Consider the following 20696-nt stretch of genomic DNA (forward strand, 5'->3'; position numbering starts at 1 on the left):
AAAACGTGTGGTGAATTGTAATTCTGTTTATTTAAGTTGAAATTTGTCAAGATATGACGAATACATGAATATTTAATTATATTATCATTATATCACGCAACACTTGGACTTTTCGGTCTCTCCGCCTGTTGTTGCGTAGAATTATGTAAGAAGATTTCGAATAAAAAGCATTTTCGTCTCGGTTGCATGTGATATTCCCTACCAAAAGGGTTAATTATTTGTACACGAACATTGCAGCAAAAAGGTGCCTGGTCGGGAGAATAACTATAGAGAAAAGATTGCTGAACTTCGATCAAACTGTTGGGAGAGAAACCGACGTTTCGTTGTCGACTCGGCCCTTCTACAGGGTTCAATGGGTGGAAGCAAGAGACGCGCTTTCAGATCTCAGTAGCACTGTGCGGGAAATTGTGTTGTAAGACTCGAGTAACGCGAGTTGGAGAGCGAACATTGGGTGATCGCAGGGCGCGCGGAATGCGGGCTTTGGGACACCGCGAAAGCCATGGACATAATCTGAACGAAGGGAGCCTTGGGAACTGTTATTATTGAGAGGGCCGGGTGTTTTGTAAATCCTAGACAACTGTGAACTGTTGCTTGAAGGGGTCGGATTCGATGTCATGAAATTTAACGGGCTCAAAGTAAATGTGATCGTACACGTCGTTACAACGCTGTGCGATTGGACTAGTCTTTACAGAAAGTTATTCGTTTCGTGTTATAATTGACGGAAGAGTCAGCAAAGTTTGATCTGACAGATGACACAGGAGGAATGTCCGAGTGTTGAGGATGGCTTGTGGCAAATCCATTTTCTTTGGTTGGAAAAAAAGTAGGCCAGTGTTTCACTCGTGCCTTTCTAGTACGGGATAGTGACAGAATAGGTTTTAGTGGTCTGGGTAGTATGCTTAGATTGGAGTTTTGGTTTGTTGTGAAGCCGTCAGACGAACCATCGGATACATTTCTTCATATAACTGCTAGTGATACCCTGACCGTTGTAAGAGACAAAAACAGCGCAGGCGTTTCTTCGATGATTACAGATGCAAACATTATAGCTGGCTTTTAGTTATAGCAGTAGTGGTTTATAAAATTCTGTTGGGCTCATGGGCTCATGGGCTCAACATTACCTGGCGCCTAAATACGCACTTTCGAAAAAATCTGCGCTGTAAGCACCGCCGCCAGAGCGATCAATCAACGGCACAAATGGCACGTCACTTTGCTCGCCGCTACTTGCTGATACAGGACACGAAGGGCAAATGTGCCATGCTGCACTTTTGTCATTGATTGACGGTGCTGGAGGCGGTGCTTTCTGGGCGGGATTTTCCAACAAAGATTGCCAAATATTATTTATATATAGAGCCGAGTGTAATCGCGTTTTCGAAATTCTAAAAACTGGTATGGATACTACTAATTACTCGACTGCAAATCTTTAACACAACCAGACGACTAACGATAAAAGTTAAAATTTCATTATCAGAAATTAAGCAAGCCGTTTACTGGATAATATTATTGATCACTTTTGGATGCCCGCCTGATTTAGCAATAATCTGCCTTAAAAACGTTGTTCGCACCTTAAAATTGTATCTATAAATAACATAACGTACTTAGCACGTGGCAGGGGTGTTAATAGAGTGTAGGGACCGAGACATCCTAAGGGGTGCTCTAGCTTTTTCTTCTTCTGTAATTATTCAGCTTCTTATTCCGCCTTTTGATGACGCCCCAAAGTCTATGAGGCTTTCGCCTTCGTAGACCAAGCCCTCAGGGCAAGACATTTAAGAAAAGTGCCGAGGGAGGAGCCTTTTTAGCCGAGCAACATGCACCACCTGTGTCCTGCATGACCATCGTCCACTTTCAACGTGGCGTGATATCATATAGCTGACGTCACTCAGGCTCTGCAGAGCAACAAAAGGACAGCTATAGTGGAACAGCGGAACACTATAGCGGTCCTTTTGTTGCTCTGCAGAGCCTGAGTGACGTGTGCTATGTGATATCACGCCACGTTGAAAATGGCCGATGGTCATGCAGGGCACAGGTGGTGCACGTCACTTGGCTAAAAAGGCTCCTCTGGCTCATATTCAGATATGTGGCGCAAAAAACACAAACACAGGAGAAGATACACAACACCCCACTTGTGCAGCGGCGCCTACGCGTCGCAGGACAAGAAATATCAAGAAATAGGGTACTTCGAAAGCAGTGATTGAGGGTATAGCGGCTGTTTCTGTATATCGAGTGACGTGGTCAACTCATGCCACTATTCTACGGGTGCCACTCGATGGCCGCGGGAAAGTGCTAAAGAGGGCCCATCTGCTCAAAGGGTGCGATCGAATGTGCGATGGGTGCCGCGGTCCTGGTAAGAAGACTGTACCGCTGGCGCCTTACACTACCGACAACATGCGCTGAATGGTTTGATGAAGTTTTGGCCAGTAAAATCATTCCAGTGTGCTGTGAAGGGTCCGAGCGACACCAGAGTCGTCAGATGTGGTGGCATCGTGAGTCATTTCAAGAATAACAATACGGATATTCTCCAACACGACGAGAAGAAAGCGTGCACCTCCAGGGGTGAAATTCTTCTTGTAAAGTGGACCGGCATGCATACAGAAACGCACATCTAGTAAAGCATGAGCGGTGGCGAAGAGCAGCCTCAAAGTCTGATTGTTGTGTTGTTCAAGCTGAACACTTGAAGATCAGGAAACTTTACTGAGGTGGACGCCGCTTAGTTATCGAATATGTCATCGTCGCTATCCGTTGAAGAAAGAGGCAAGTACGAGAGATGCGTCGGCGTATTGACGGTCATAGTGGAGTAAACTCTTGTAACTGCAAAATACATCGGGCAAGACGGCCGCAAAGGTCACGGACGTTTACAAGCCAAGGGAGTGAATGATAGTCGTAAATGATGGTAAAAACATTTTCATAAGGTAGGAACGAAATGGTTGCACGCGAGACACCTTTATTCAGTAAAGGTGTGCTTGCGGTCGGAGCTGCTCAACGAACGACTAGCATAAGCTATCACATGCTGATCGCAGAAGTAGCGCTGGGCGAGCACAAAGCCAGCGCCCACGAGGGCGGCAAAAGGGTAGAAGTGGCGTAGAATAGGTCCGGATATAAGCAAGAATTTCCGATCGCAGAAAGCAGAATCACAGTCAGCAGTCCAATTGGACGGTGCAACCTTGCAGTAAGGCATGTGAGTGGATAGGTAATGTCAGCGAATCGGAGCACAAGAGCCTGAAATAGGAACATAATCCTAAAAAGCTCCGAAGTTCCTCCACTGAATTCGGCGCTGCGAAGCTAGTTACAGCCTCAATCTTTTGAAAATCCAGCCGAACACGATCCCTAATGACCACGTGACCGAGGACAATTGTTTGATGTTCATAAAAGTTGCATTTCTTATAGTTGAGGACGAGCGAGGCCTGCTTTTTCAATGGAGTCAAGAACGATAGCTAGCCGGCTATTATGCTCATGAAAGGGGTTGCCGAGTGTTACAATGCCGTCCAAATTGCACATAATTTCAACTTTAGCCCGCACAGAATGTTTCAGTGAATCGTTCGTTCAAACGTTGCAGGCACATCGTATAATCTAAAGGGCATTACGTTAAACACATGAAGACTATCAGGGGCCACAAATGCCTTTTTTGTTTGTCGCTCGGGTGCACTGATCTTAAGATCACCAAGGAGAAGTATGGCGCTGAGTGAAGACAGGCGATTACATCGTCAATACTTGGAAGCTGGTACACATCTTTTGGTTAGGTATTAAATCGACGATAGTTCACACAGAAGCGCCGTGAATTATCTTCTTTTCTGTTTTGTGGCATGGACAACTGGAGCTGCCAAAGGACTGGAAGATTCCTGGCCGGTAGGCTGACGTTTGCTCGGCGACACAAGGTATAGGACTTCTGTCTGATCGGGTGAGAGGTTGCGATAATAACCGCATGATAAAAGCAAGAAGTTGTAATCGGTGACCGACGACCCCTAGGGGGAAAGGGGTAAGGTATATACAAAAACATCCTTGCAATGCAGGTCAGTCAAAGTTCGGCGCCCGTTTATTTGTGAAGACGTGTTAATCATTGCCTGAATTCGAGACTGCACAAGGGTGTGTTTTCTTTCCAAGAGCACGGTAACTTAGTGCTGCTTCTGAAATCGACACACCTTCTTCGAAATGGGCAAGTTTAATGCCACGATGTAACACGGCTGGCTCGTCTGAATAGTTCGCGCCCCAGAGCAAAGTGCGACCTTTGGTCACTGAAACTATGCAATGGGGCACCAAGGCGCTTTTATTTGCACTGGTAAGTGCTGATTCCACTACGACGTCACAATCTTAGTTCGCACAGTTTGCAGGCGAAACAACCTGGATGAATTTTGCAGACTTCGCAGGAACAACTGCATTTTCAGACGCAGAACGCCCCCGAATCAAGCGACGAGGCATCTAAAAGAGCGGACATCAACGTAATAAATTCAGCGAAATGTACAAACTGGCTGTCTAACATTGCTCCGCACTGTCGCAAAAATCTTTACCAAGAATTACTTCGCCTGTAGCACGTGGCATTATTTGTGGCGGACTTACTCAAACACGTGATACGCCCGAAACGCACGCACGCACGCACACACACACCCACACCCACACACACACACACACACACACCCACACACACACACACACACACACACACACACACACACACACACACACACACACACACACACACACACACACACACACACACACACACACACACACACACACACACACACACACACACACACACACACACACACACACACACACACACACACACACACACACACACACACACACACACACACACACACACACACACACACACACACACACACACACACACACACACACACACACACACACACACACACACACACACACACACACACACACACACACACACACACACACACACACACACACACACACACACACACACACACACACACACACACACACACACACACACACACACACACACACACACACACACACACACACACACACACACACACACACACACACACACACACACACACACACACACACACACACACACACACACACACACACACACACACACACACACACACACACACACACACACACACACACACACACACACACACACACACACACACACACACACACACACACACACACACACACACACACACACACACACACACACACACACACACACACACACACACACACACACACACACACACACACACACACACACACACACACACACACACACACACACACACACACACACACACACACACACACACACACACACACACACACACACACACACACACACACACACACACACACACACACACACACACACACACACACACACACACACACACCACGCCGGGGTGGCGCAGTGGTTACGGCGCTCGACTACTATTCCCAAGGACGCGGGTTCGAATCCTGGCCTTGGCAGCAGCTTTTCGATGGAGGCGAAATGCAAGGCGCCCGTGTGCTGTGCGATGTCAGTGCACGTTAAAGAACCCCAGATGATCGAAATTTCTGGAGTCCTCCATTACGGCGTCTCTCATAGCCTGAGTTGCTTTGGGACGTTACCCCCTCCCCCCCCCCACACACACACACTTCCTGCCTGGTCCCGTTTTCTGGTGTTTCGTGCCCAGGAGTTCAAAACAGTTGATGAACTTCTCTTTAGCGCAGGTAAAAAAAAAACACGGCGTGCTTTTTCTCTGAGATGAGTGCTAGTGAGCCATCCTCGCACACTACTCAAAAAGCCCTAATTGAAGAGGTAACGAGGTTCTGAACGCACGAGTTTCTTGATATGGCCCTCTCGAGTGTCTCTGAGTGGTCGCATGGAACCTAATGGTGTTTACAACTGTAAACACCATCAGGTGCCACGCTGCTCACAAAGGACGCCAGCGTCCAAATCAAAAATTTACTTTGATTCCGTATGCTTGTCAGACTTCACATTAGCTCAAATGAACAGGGCGACGTTGTGATCTGGACATAGGGTTCTACATCCCAGCCATCTTTCCTGCTTGCTTGCAGAAGCCTCTCAATATGTCAAAAGCCTAGTGCTGCAGAACAAGCGGGGGAGAGGAAACGAAGGCATGACTCAAAGGAAGCATGGTTTCCACGGTTTGCTGCTTGTGTGGCACCACACGGAAAATGGCTAATGCAACCACTTGCTCAGCTAGCAAACTTTGCGGCGTTAAACAAACCATATATGAAGAGTTTTTACTTTCGAAATGTGCGAAATCGAACTTGGTAGAGACCGCGCAATACGCGGAGTTTTTTTTTTTTTTTTTATCTACACTAAAACGCTGGATGCTTCACTGTGATATGCTTTTGAATTGTAGTTTTGAGTCCAATAAATCAGAGAAAAGAACTCTGGGAAAACTCACAACCGCAGCTGAACTTTATCTAATTTTTGTTGTCTGCATTCAACTGATTCCAAGAAATGAAAAAATAAACGGTTAATATGTTGATTTTTGCAGAAACGCTGTGTAAAGAGTTCCACCAAACTTTGGCAATGCTTCATTGGCCATGTAAGTAGCTTCTTGAACATACGCCTCATAGAACGCTAGAGTTCTTTGAGTGATGTCCGCACTTGCAACCCGACATACCATTGCTATGATTGCAAAAAGCTTGGCAAGTGGAAGCGATGCATGCCTCAATTCGAATGCGCCGCCGTTATGTTCACCCATAATGTACAAATTGTACACGAGTCAAAGAAAGCATTTCATATGTGTTAAATGATGTGACAAGTGCATCAGCAGCTTATCTGTAACGTTCAAGGAGAATGAAATTGGCTTTCTTGGAAAAACGTAATTTTGTTTCATGTCTTGTGCGTTTACATTATTCGCAACTACGAATCCATTGTTAAGGTATATTTTCTTGTTTTTCTTTTTCCATTTTCGCCTTTTCGGCATACCTACATACTGCTGTTTTGGTTGCAATAAACGTTTTGTTGGGAGTGAGCACTCATGTTGTGCTGTCTTCCCATCTGTCGTCGTTCCTTGGCGCTAATGTAAATGAAAGTTGTCTCCATTTTGTTAATTTTTATTATTGTGTAGCTTCTTAATTTTAATTCGTTCACAGGAAGGGAAAGGCGCAGTATCTGTCCCACTTGTTTCTGTGGACACCTGAACCGTGTCGTAAGGGAAGGGAAGAAGGTGGGAGTGAAGGTGGATAGGGAGAAAGAGGGGTGGTAGTGAAGGGCTACAGAGTAATTTCGACCAGCTGGTGGCCGCTCACGTGGACACGGTCAGTATGTGGATTTGTTTCGCTGAAAGCTCCTTTAGGGGCTCTGCGATATCAAAGCACACGAGCAGGTGTCCTTTGAGGAGCAAAATCGACATTGTTCGCTTTTTCAGGTTTTAGAAAATTCGTTTAGCTTCGCGCCCCGCCGCGGTGGTGCAATGGTAAGACGCCCGACTACTGTGCCGGAGTACCCGGGCTCGATCCCGACCGCTGCGGCTGCGTTTCGATGGAGGCGAAACGAAGAGGCGCCCGTATGCTGTGCGATGTCAACGCACGTTAAAGATCCCCAGGTGGTCGAAATTACTCCATAGCCCTTCACTACGGCTCCCGTTTCTCTCTTTACACTTCTACTCCCACCTTCCTTCCTTCCATTACGGCGCGTTTCAGGTATCCACAGAAGCAATTTGACAGGTACTGCGCTTTTCCCTTCCTGTGAACCAGTTATTATTATTATTATTATTATTATTTAGCTTCGCCTTCGAGTTGACGGCGCGTTTGATGTGCTCACCTAGAAATGGAAATGTCTAGTGCCTGTTCAGTTTTGCGCCTGGAAGCCAGCATGGAGTGAAGACATTTCTGGACTCATGCGCTGCTTTAGTTGCAGTGCAACCTATATGCACGACGTGGTTAACATGAAACTTCGTTTAGGTTCGCCTTCGTGTGCTTCGTCCGATCCGCCTGCGTGTTGTGATCAGTTCCGGCGCCGGGCTGACAAAACACTTCATGATTGAAATGCTCCGAGTAGCGCCACATTAAGACAAACTATGTGCAGTTCATGTACCCGGCTAGACTTCTCGCGGTTTTTATCATTAGTTCAAGTAATCTTAATTGCCCTGAATAGTGGCAAGTGTTTATAGAGTTCATCTGAGTGAAGTTAAACGCACGGCAATCGTTTGAAACGTTGTTGGTGTTTTTGGGTTGGATTTTATGGCGCGTAAACAACTAAGGCTGGCATTTTCTAAATACGAGGCGTATTTTGTTTATTTTATATACAAACTACGAAGAGCGACTATTAATATGTGACTGGGCAGCAAAATCAAACTTCAGAGAGAAAGGTTTGGCGGTGACAAAGGGATGCGATTTCCGCTGTGCGATGTTGTGGTGTCATGAAAATATATATCCGCAAGGCTTTAGTACACATCCACGACTTCACCAGTCGACTAGCATACGTATCAGTTTATGCGGATTTAAGCCGCAGCTCTAATGCTGTTCTTGTCCCTGCATACTGCTCGTAAAATGAAAAGAAAATATCGTTCTACATTGAAGTGGAAGAATGAAGTGCTTTCAGACAGCTGAGGGTGTAATTTTCGCTTCAACCTGAAGACGTAGCGCATAAGTACGCACTGAACCAGATCAAAAGCGGGCATCACAACTCTACGCAGGGGCCCTGCTCTTAAAACGCGTAGCCGCCGTTCAGCGCCATGTTGTTTCTTTGATTGCATGGTTTTCATGATAATCACATGTTTCAAGTTTGTGGTGCGAAATCGCGAGCCTTTTGCGGCCACATAAAAATGTCGTGACCTTGAAAACGAATATTAAGCAGATCTGTTAGGGATACCTGGATGGTAAATATAAGTAACTGTGGAGGAAAAGAGAGAGAAAAAAAAAAGAAAATATAGGTGGTAGAGAGGAAAGGCTTTCTGAAATGAGGCGAAATGCATTGCTTACTGTAAAGGGGTGCTTCTTAAAGCCTGGCTGACGTTGTGCAGGGCATCATACGGTGATGTCAAAATGGCTTTTTTATGGCCTAAAGGATGTGCTGCTCTTGCCGTAAATGGCAGAATTTAGGTGTCACGTTTTGGGCGATATTGTAGGGCGCGCATAAATACATGGCGAATTTGACGTGTAGCATAGGCAACGGTTAACGCATCGCAGTTTGGTAGACAATTAATGTAGGGGGGGGAGGAGGGGGAAGTAAACTGATACATTCTGTTGAAATTACAGAAAATATTGAAATGACGTCATCCGTAGCACGGAGATTTAGTGGCCGCCACTTGTGCACACGCACGTCTCGCTTTTCGGGTTTAAGAGCTGGCCCTTCCGAAGTCATACTTGGCTGAATTTTGTTATGGCGTGACTTGTCTCAGATAACGCAATGCTCTGGTATCAAACCTTGACCTCTGTCTATGCGCTGCCAACACCACGTATCACATTTTGCGAGTGGTTATGAAAGCACATTTACAGCTTCTCTGAAAGCGCATGGGATTTTATGCAGTGATTTGGTTGCTTGATTCGGGCGTGTGAACAGTCACAATACGACGGCAACTGGTCGTCGCAAGTAATTTATTTTATCCTCATGCGAGTGCTCACAGCATGTATGCTAGCCAATTAAATGCTTTCTCGATTATTTTATTGATAATTAGCAAGTCACAAAGAAATGTCATGGCTCTGACGTTCTGCCATTTCTTATAAAATCACTATAGATGTCCTATATCGCACCCGTTTTTATAGATGATGGTTGCCTGATCGTACCCTTCATTACGTTGTGTTTATAGAACTGCCGCCCTTTTTTCCAGCTCCTGAATTTTTACCTAGTCACAACACCCCTTTTCCATTGACGTGAGGAAGAGATATCGTTTTTTAACCTCATTGATCTGTATTTTGTTTGCCGATGTTCTATCCGGCATCTTGTCGAGCTCGTAGGGGTATGGTGTGTGAGTGTTTGGACATGGATGTTGGATGCATTACATTAAAAGAACATAATATACCGGTGAAATGACAAACAGGTGTTTATTTACAATGTTGTAGAAGTGGGCTAAGGTGAGGTATACTAGCTCCAAAACACCACCGCCTTTTCCTTCTCTTTTGCGACCAAATACTTCATCGTCGTTAGTAGCGTTACAATATACTAACATTAGCAGTCATGCTTATTAGGCCATTATGTTATTCTGCGCGATGTAGGGTGAATGAAGTGAAAGCTGTCCATCAACAGCTTGACAGAGAAATGGGTTTTCTTTTGGCAACAACGTACAAAATATTCTACGCAGAGAAGAAACACTACTGCGTTAATCAGATTGAACTCTGAAACAACAGATAAACGTAAACGTACATAAAAGCTGCATTTGTTGGACATATCGAATGCAACCATAGATATACCATAAATATAATAATTCATACACATAATAATAAACCATAACTATAAACATAATAGCAATAAACCATAAGAACAGAACATGAACATAAAGCAGATGGTTGGTTGGTTTGTGAGGTTTAACGTCCCAAAGCGACTCAGGCTATGAGAGACGCCGTAGTGGAGGACTCCGGAAATTTCGACCACCTGGGGTTCTTTAACGTGCACACAAAGAAGATGAAACGATTCGGATAATTCTTAGAATGCAAAGCTGATCCTGATATTCTGGATATCATTGGCGAAGCGTCACCGAACGCATGTGCTAGGCTGGTACAGGCTGTGTCGCTAAATTCTTATTAGTGAATAGTTTTCTACCTGCTGCGTTTTTCGGGACGGACCTCAACCGCTCTTAGCAGATGGGTGGCCGACCTTGTCGCATAATTTACGTATTGCTTCAGCTTTCTGATGAATCTAAGTATTGCTAAGGAAGTCACAAAATTATATATTCCTCGTAACTGCATCTATGCGCCAAGGTTGTACTTTATATATAACACAGAGAGAAAATACAAAGGGTGGTACGTGAATGGTCTGAGAGTCCTTGCTTACTTTCTGTAATTTGCTTTTTTCAGAGCGTAAGCTGTTTCTCTCAGTGTGCAATTTTACACTTCTCGCTTGGTCCGAAATGATCATGGTCGACTGTGGCCAAGAGTAGGTGTCCACCAAAGTGTCAAGCAGATAAAGCGCCCTTCTTTGCCAAAAGACACTTAAACAAAATGCATATAAAAATTTTAGAGTGAAGAGATGGCGCTAAGATGTTGTCACCTTCACTAACAAGACGAATCGTGAGCGTCCCCTTAAATAAAACCGTCAAGCTGCGTGCAAGCTTGATAGACCATGCAAAAATATGCTTAAAAGAGCTTACGCTCCTGTATAATCCATGCTTTTGTCCCCGCCTTCATTTTCTGTATGTCGGCACATTATGCAGGCGAGCTTTTCAGCTGATTTAACAAAGATGTGCATGGGGGCGAGAGAAGTGCAAAATATTTTTTGCTGTGCTGTTTGCACGATATGGACAAACTATATATTTTTACACTGCATGCCTTTAATGTGAAAACATCTCTTGCCTCCTGGGGTGTCATCACAACGTTTCACACGAGCTCTGGACATGGATGTGTAAAAAGCGCGTGCATATTCTGCTGCCAGTCATTGATGAGAAAAAAAAAAAGCCTTGTCCACTCCAGTACTCAAATCAACATCCTTCCTTGTGCCAGCCGAGCGTGCTAACCATCATTCTACGCCGACTTTTTTTTTCTCTTCATTATATGGAAAAGCTTCCGAGAAGCAAAAACTATAACCCGTCATGCCTCAAATCATTAGGCTGCATAATCAAAGCCGCTAAAACCCAGTAATTCCCCACCATAACGAATGTAAATATTCAGGGAGGCGCACAAGCATCGATATGCGGTAGTAAACCAGGTGGCTCTTCCAGGGCAGCATACACTCCCCGCACTAAAGCGCACTTTTCTCGGAATAAAGACTTCGTTAATCGTGGGTGGTTCAGCATGACGGCCCGTCATTCGTATTTTCCATAAACTAAATAGCGCCATCAGCACGAACAAATTATAAGGCATATAAGAGTCCTTCCAAAATGTCAAAAAACGAATACTAACTGCTTGGCGTGATTTCGACGTCCCTCTTTAGCAACTAATGCCCCAGAAAAACACAACATCACTACACTGAATAAAGCAGTGGTCAACGGTATCTGGCTTTTCACACAGGCCGGTCATTCATCGGTCATGGCACAAACAGTTGCTTGGCTTGAAGGCATGCTTAACAGGGAGAGTTGATGTGTGCAGTTTAAGAAAGAACGTTCTTGCAGCAGCCTGAATGCTCATGCGCTTAACAGGCTCTGAAGCGATAATGTCAATAAACTTCTGATAAGGTTGCCGTATGGAGAATAAAGACTTAGTAAGAACCTCAATCATCTTCCTTCTGGATAGGCTATACAAAGAATTTACAGAAAAGCGAGCAGTGAGGAAATTGAAGGTGTCCGCTACCTTTTTATGAAACCTCCTAGCGTCCGTTCACGCATTTGTCCAGTCATTGCGAATAGATAAGACAAGTGAGAACTAAGGCGCCTAATAAGCACAGATACTAAAAAGGGATGATTTGCCAACTTTAAAAAGCGAAAAAAAAAAACAACAAGAAATTAGCTGGTGCCCGAACGAGTGAACAAGACCTAATTCGCTAAAATCTACTGAAAGAAAAAGTTTATCACGACGCATAGGTTCCCTATACTAAAGTTGCGACTATTTAGTGTATTGAATACACCTCGTCCAATGTAGGACTTGCAGGACGTAGCCAAGCTTTGCAAACAAGAATGTTTTGCAGATTTGCGCGCGAGCAAACACCAAAAAGCTTCCGACCCATCCCCGCCTGAGCTTGTCATCTGATAGGTACGATATCTGAATCCCACTATGCTCCACTGTTGCGAACCTGATGCAGAGGGACCCCTAGATAGCGTAGGGGGCCGCAATCTCAACTTAATCCTCCAAAAGGACTCGGACTCGTACCCCACTGACCCAACCAGTGTCCTTGGGATTTGTCTAAATTAATAGCCGCATAAGGTCCCGCGCAAAACTGTTAAGCTAAATGCAAAGTTTGGAGCACACTCTTTTTGCCAGAACAACAAAGGGCGACATCATCAGCATAGGCCAAAATCTTAATTTCACATTGATCCGGCGGGGAATGGGGGGGGGGACCTCCAATAGCAGCATTATTGATAATGCTAAGACAAAGGGGTTAAAGATATAGGGCGAACGGCAAATGCGACAATGGAGACCCTTGGCGAATAGACGATTGCAGTATAACGGAATTGGCTAGCTATTGGTTAACAATTAGCGTTGTATAAGGCTCTTCATAGCACAGCCTTAGGCCCTTGAACAAATATCAACAATATTTGAAAGCTGCAAGGTAGCGAACAGGAAATCGTGACGGACTTTATCAAACGATCCAACAAGTTCAATCTGCATTAGAGCTACTTGGTCAATTTCAATTGATACTGTCTCTAATACCGAACGTGCAATAGAAATGTTGGTTTGTATACTGCGGCCTTTAATTCCACATACCTGGTCGCACTATACGCCGACTCCACGCCAATGTGTCTATAATTCTCCTTGTCTTGGGCAAGTACGCTCTAGGGCATAACGGAAAATATAAGAATGATAATAAAATTTAACCCAGTTAGAAACATCAGAAAAGAACAACACAAATCTGAAATGAAATAAAGAATACAATCAAAACCAAATGTCAACAAAAACAAAAGTAACACAAAATTAGAAGCACTGATAAAAAAAGCAAAGTAAGCGAAGTAGAGTAAAATTAAACTTGTACATGTCGGAAAAGCAACGAAACGCAGAACGAGATCATAACAGAACTAGGCCCGGAAGCTGCAATGCTTTCGCACTTCCGCACGTAAGGGGACCTAAGTGCTATAACTAGCAGCTTGCTAAGGACCTAAATGCTTTTGTAACCCGCTTTTGTACAAATTTTTGAAATCTAAATAAATGGAGTTGAAAGTGTACCGCTGTCATTTTGTAGAATGATCGAGGACTTTTTTTGATATCGTAGGCTTCATAGGAATTACACTCTCTTGGGTGCGGGATCAAATCTCGGTCTCGGCGGCCGCTTTTCGATGGAGGTAAAAAGCAAGACGGCCGTGTGCTGTGCGATGCCAGTGTACGTTAAAAAACCCCAGGTGATCGAAATTTCTGGAGTCCTCCACTAAGGCGTCTCTCATAGCCTGAAGCTCTTTGGGACGTTAAACCCTAGAAACGAAAGCAAACTTTTGCTCTACTCAGAGTAGTGCCTAAGTGCCTTTGTCATCTGGTTGCTTGCCCCACTGTCGGGAGTCAAATCTCTGCCACGGCGGCAGTATTTCGTCGCGGAAGAAAAACAGCCGTGCACAATTAGCGTAGAGGGAAGGCCCTCAGGTAGCCTAGATAGATCCGGAGGCGTCCACTATGGCATCCCTCACAAGCAATGTGTAGCTTTAAGAAGGTGAAACTTTCGAGTTATAGTTACTTTTCACTATACCTTCACACACAGAGAGAGAAAGCAATTTAATGAAAAGAGAGTATGAGAGGTCGACCGGTGGTAAGGTGAATCCGGCCTGCTAGTTCGCGATGGGGAAGAAGGACCGGGAAAGTAAACGACAGGTGCGAACAAAGGGTGATGATGTCATATTAGAGGGAACTGCTTGAGCTAGTTCGGGCTATAGAGGAGACCACGCCCACACTTGGCGGCACTCGTATCACACAACGCGCAGCACATGTCTTCCACACACTCCACTTCACATTGCGCACACACCGGCGCAGTTGCAGAGATCTGTACTTACAAACGCGCATACATGCACACATGCAAAAAAAAATAAAACAGAAACAAAAAACACTTCAAAGTATACACAGACAAATATTCCTGCGCGAACGCGCGTTAACATGTGTGATATGCCATGTATTACTTGCAGGCCGCTATAACACAGCGGACGAAAGTATCACAGACGAGAATATAGGCTTGTTTTACCTAAAAAGTTGAAAAAGTCTCCATCGCATGCCATATATCAATCATTAATATGCCAGTTGCCGTTATTATATCCTTGCTGCCGAGAGCAGCTCCGTCAGAAAGAGGGCAACACATAAAAGATTTGAAGTACTATAGCCTGGTCGGTTACCTGCTTGCCAGCATGCTCAAGCGCGCATGCGCAAGCGCCTTTCTCGTGTACGCTTCCGTTGATAAAGCGAAGCTTTCCTGTGTGCCGCTTATGCTTTGTTTATCTGCTGTTCTTCCCCTACAGTTCGCTACAGTTCTCTCGTAAAAAGCCCGCACAGCTGCGCATGAGCTGCGGGGCCTTTGGAAATTCTATTTACCGTTCGTAGCCAACCCCCCTTCCTCCTGCGATGACGTTATAAGGTGCGAGGCTTGCTGAGCTCTGCACCCCTGTGCTCAAAGTTGCAGTTCTTTCTGCGCGCTAGATAGAGCCCCCCCCCCGTCATGTTCTGGCCACGTAAAGCGCTGGTGTTCACGGTAATAACTTCCGTGATGATAATTCACTCGTCTTTAGGAATGAAAATATCCTCGGGGAAAGATGGTAAGGAAAACGTTTGTCTTTTTCCGGTAACGACTGTTCTTGCTGTGCCACTCCTTTTTCTTTTTGGGCCGAAAACGAATATAGCAGTGTTGAAGAGACACTTATAAATACACTTTGCAATTTTTGTTTTTGTTAAAAGTACATATATATTACAATTTCCGAATACTCTGTTGCTTCTCTGCTAGTGCGACAAGCCTTTACTATTTATAAATGTGGATTAAAAATAATATTTTTTCTCGTTCTTGCTGTTGGATGCGATCTCGCTCACACCAAGACTACTACAGTATGAATACAACAATGTTGTGTGGATGACCGCCAGGTTCCACGCCGTGCATTAGGATTGTTGCACTGGCAGACCTCATTTTGCCCCGCCGTGGTGGTGCAGTGGTTAGGGCGCTCGACTACGTGCCTAAGGATGCAGGATTGAATTCCTGACCGCGGCGGCCGCAGAACCGCAGGTGATCCAGAGCCCTTCACTACGGCGTCTCTCATAGTCTGAGTTGCTTTGGAACGTTAAACTCTAAAACCAAACTAAACCAGCTATGTTTTGCTAATTGATTCTTTTCAAGTGGAAATCATGTTTAATCCAAATAAAAAAAAAATGTCCGAGGCCGAAGAATAGATTCACCAATTAAAAGAAGGATCTTCGTAAGGGAATTGAGCCTTGTAATTTTGAACCTCGCCGCTAGCCTTAATCTCTCATCTCACTGGAGTAATTATGCTAATCCATCGAGGACACTTGTTTTAGTCGATATAGTTAATGTGTTCCCGTGTATAAATTAGTTTTACGGATGTGAGTACAGAGATCTTATTCCAGTAGCGCAGCGTCTAGAAAAGTTGTGGGGCCCCAGTAAAAGTCACAAATCCACAGTAACAACTGTGGATTTGTGACTCGTCGGGCGAGACTACTTCTTGCGGACCTGTTTTCTAGAAAACGGAGCCTTCAAGGTAGCATGTACGTTTACGCTCTAGTCCGCTCCTTGAAAAAAAAAGAACAACAACAAAAAACAAACACAAAATGAAAGACAACTGGATGAGTAAGGTGGAACAAAAACTATCAACTTTTTTTTTTTTTTTTTTTTCACACGACCAAACTAAATGTGCGGGTGATGCTTATGACACAGAGACCTTTTGCCAAGATATATTTGCAGAGGCTTTTAAGCCGCTATCTTTTTTTTTTTTTTTTTTTTCCCTGGCAGTGTTTTCCACCATGGTTTCATATCGTGATGCAAGCATATGGTTACCCTTCATGCCCGACTGAGGCGCGTACACGTATCTCGTTGTGTTGCTTTGTTCTCGCTGTGCATTTTTTCCTCCTTTCTCGCTGCGCCCACCTGGGCTCTCATGTACCGGCTTCGCATGCCGTGTAAAAATATTCTGTGCCTCAGTGGCGGTCACAGACCTCTAAATAGGAAAAAGCCCACGCAGCAATTGTTGTCTTTAGGTAGCGAAGCCAGCAAAACTTGTGCTGACAAAGTTTTATTTGAACTCAAATGCTGAGGTCGGTATTTAAAGAGGAACGATATGCGTTTCAGTGTGTAGGGTGACACAGTGGTGAACATATAAACAGTATGTTGGCAGGGAACCAGTGTTGAACGGTTATTCGTTTTATTTTATTATTGTTATTATTTACATATACCTTACAGGCCTCCAGAGAGGCATTGTGTAAAGGGGGACAAATACAAATATATTCGCAAAGTGGGTAAAAAACAAAATCACAATCACAAGTACAGGAAAACAGTGTTAATTATACAAATCTATAAACACAATAAACAATATATCGCACAGCAGAGGGAGTTATAAGAAGTACTAAGCACAAATCATATAAGGCAAGCGAGAAGATAACGATAAGAAGGGGATAACGAGGAATGTTTACTTAGGATAAATGCAAAAAAGTCAATAATTTATGTTCTAATTTATTCTGTTATATGTTCTTTTTTTGGCGGGGGGGGGGGGGGAGGGGGAGGATGACAGAGGGGGTGAGTAGGTAATAGTAGGTAAGTGATGAATTAGTAAGTAAATGCTCGTACCGTCTGGTTGAGAGCCGCTCTACTAGGATTCAGTCGCCCATACTAATAGCTCTAATTGACAATACATCTGGTACTCCAAGGAGCAGTTTGCGTTGTTCTAGCCATTTCATTATGAATTCGAAAAATATTGCGACGTTTAGCGCTTATGAAAATATTGCGTCTGTTTTCACCATTCAGCTCTATGGAAGGATTGCGTGCTAAATGGCTTAATAATAACGTGCATTCAGTGTTTTTGCAGAAAACAACTTTTGCTTCTTTTTTACTTTATGAGACAAGCATTGTGAGCGTATACCCAGCGCAGCACAGCACATTTCTCGTCTACATGGCGCTGCCCAGATAATGTTGCACTGCGCAGATTTATTACGTGTTATTATTCATACGAACTCACTCTTCTACCCCCTGAGATCAATGTAGAAGTTTTATTAGCGCTTGATTTGCTTTAAGTGAACTTTTTTCATTCAAAGTATAAGATTTATTGACTTGCTGCTCCCGGCTTTTATTGACAGGCTCCCGGCTAATATACATTACTGTCCTTCAATTGCATATACCTCTTATGACAAATTATCCAGCTTTTACATAAGGCCGCCTGATACAAGCTGCAGTTCCTGCATGTTTTGCGAGTTAGGAAATGTAACAGAAATATTGTCCTCGCCATATGAAAATAAACAAAACAGATTGAGTTCTGTTGCTAAGGCAAAAATGTACCGGCTTTGGAAGTCGTAACACTGGCAACGGAGTTTGTTTATCAGCCGCTTAGCTGAGCACGTATGGCCCCCCTCAAACTAAATCTGCTTATGCTGAGGAGAGCCTTCGACATTAAGTTCAGAAACGTTTGGTATTCAGGAATGCCACAAAGGCTCCATTTCACGGGTTCGGAGCAAACGTAATTGTTTGGCTACTACTGCTAAACATTGTACTTATTTCCGAAGCAGAATATATGCATACGGGAATATTTGCTTTGCTCGTAATACTGCTCAAGTGAACATGTTAGTGAGAAAAGTTGGTGCATTGTAATGTAAACACCTTTTCCATGTTTTTGGAGAGAATAATCTGAACTTTGGCTTTTATCCTACCGCGTTACTCGATGGAAGGCGTTTGATAACATGCAGCTAGCGCTAAGTTTTATGTTCCTTGCAACCTTTAAATGCTTGAGAAAGAAATGCAATATTTTAAACTTTCGTTGCGTTTTCTCCGAGAATCGTCATAGACTCGAGCGCTGGAGTACCAAAAACACGAGAAACTACGTTTTTGAAGTTACGTTCTAAAAATGAAAAACGCGGAAAAAAGCGCATTCAGCAGGCATTATATTGTCAATAATAAAGTATGTTCTCTGATTTTTTTTCTTTTTTCTTTAGGAGAATGCGAACGGCCGACGCCTCCAGTTCCCCAGTGCCCAGGCCAATCTAACGGCACATATCATTGTCCGAAGCTGCCAACTACAGAAAGCTGCGCAGACCTTGACTGTGAGGCAAACGGCCAGTCTTGCTGCCTCAATGCCTGCACCATACCCACCTGCACCTGAAGCAACGCCATGGGCTGTGTGCTGCGCCTAAGCAGTCGCACGAGATGATATAATTATATGCCCTCACTAGCGTTCTGTTTATTTCTTTATGAGATGAAAACGATTCACATATGTGCGGCGGGCTAGCATCACACGAGATGCTGGAATAAAGGTATTTGTAGTTGTAAAAACGCTTGTGAATTCTTCCCAAAAGTGCAAGCTTGGGATATTAGGTGGCCCATAATCAAGCAAAAGGCAGCGTTGCAATGGCAAAAGCAAGAGGAAAGTCTCACCCGACGCGAAGTGCGGTGTTTTGCGCCTGAGTGCTTTTTTTTTCTCTGCCACAGTGTTAAAAATTTTTTTAGACGTCGCATTTGTGGCTTTTACGAGCATAACGTAGTCTGTCCAGACGTCTAAACTCTCGCCTCGCTAAAACACCAATGAACCATTCATTCATGACTTTTTGAAGAGCCGACATATACGCCATAAAACCCCAGCTTGATATAGGGGACACTAGAAGAACGACAGCAAATTTTCACAAAAACTTCTCATTTGAAAAACGGAGCAGATATACAAGACGTCTAGACTTGGCTCTCTGTCTAGAATGGAAAGTTCGTTTTCCTTTAAACTGAAATTCAAGTTCCACACGAAATAATTATCTGCGGTTTATTTTTTCACGTTACTCATAAGTTGAAACTGTCCTCCGCATTTTGAATCTAAAAATAAAAACAGTGAAGGCAGGCTGCACATGACGAGGTTTGCTGGATAGCTGTTTCTTTCTTCTAGAAAAAAAAAAAAAGAAACGAAAGCGTCACTGCCCACGAAAAGGAGCCAAATTAAGCCAGAATATTGTAACTGATTCTTCAGCTAGGTCAGAGTATATTAATGACCTGAGGGGCCACGATAATTGCACCATTCAGCGATTCTGCATTAAGAAGACTGGACACAACCGCAACCTGATTTAGTTGCCGCCTAAGAGTCAATTTATTTCGGCAAGCTTTCTATTTGCGCAAAATCCTACCACTTTTTGGTTTTTGAAATGATCATTTTTGATTAAGTGATTAAAATATTGATTACATTCCACATCCTACTGATACCGCTATTCTAATTTCACAACTTAAGCAGGTTAGCAAATAACGTATGAGCTTGAACATAATGTCAAGAGTAACAAAAATACATGCAATATAATGATGTCGGATTTATAGTGTCGCTGCGCTTAAGAAGCAAAATGAATACGTGAGGTGTCTTCACAAGACAGAATTGTGGCCAAAATGTTTTCTGTCAGTTATATTTCTGTGTATGAGAACACTTGAGTTGCAGTAATGCAATGTTAAATCTTACGTTCGTATAAGTTTGATAAGTATTTTACGCAGGCGTATTCAACTTTCAAGGGAAGTCCAATTTCAATTTTAACAATCCAATAACTATCAGTTGAATGCGATGAACAAGACTAATTTAGACAGGTAGGGTCATTTAAAATTTGAATATTCTTTGTTTTTCAATAATGATTGAATTTGCGCAAATGAATAGAAGCCTCCAGTGAAAGACCCAACAGAGCAGCTGACCCGCTTGACCGTTCATTGTTATTTCAGGAATATATTGTCAGTTCCACATTTCTCATCCGCTGACGTGATGACACGGCTACCGAAAAAAAAAAAAAAGCACTCGCGCCAGTTGTGAAATATG

General features: G+C 43.9%; 1 protein-coding gene and 1 long non-coding RNA gene across 2 annotated transcripts in view; both read left to right on the forward strand.

Moving 5' to 3' along the window:
- The window catches only part of LOC146198853 (synaptogenesis protein syg-2-like), a 307237-nt gene that overhangs the window by 90436 nt on the left and 196105 nt on the right, over window positions 1–20696 (forward strand). The window lies entirely within an intron of this gene.
- On the forward strand, window positions 15407–19155 carry LOC146198857 (uncharacterized). Its single transcript, XR_014704731.1, has 2 exons — window positions 15407–15479; window positions 18865–19155. It is a non-coding gene; the product is annotated as an uncharacterized LOC146198857 (long non-coding RNA).

This window comes from Amblyomma maculatum, chromosome 2 (assembly GCF_055883805.1).
Source record: "Amblyomma maculatum isolate TAMU_Amacu chromosome 2, ASM5588380v1, whole genome shotgun sequence".
Lineage (NCBI taxonomy): Eukaryota > Metazoa > Arthropoda > Arachnida > Ixodida > Ixodidae > Amblyomma > Amblyomma maculatum.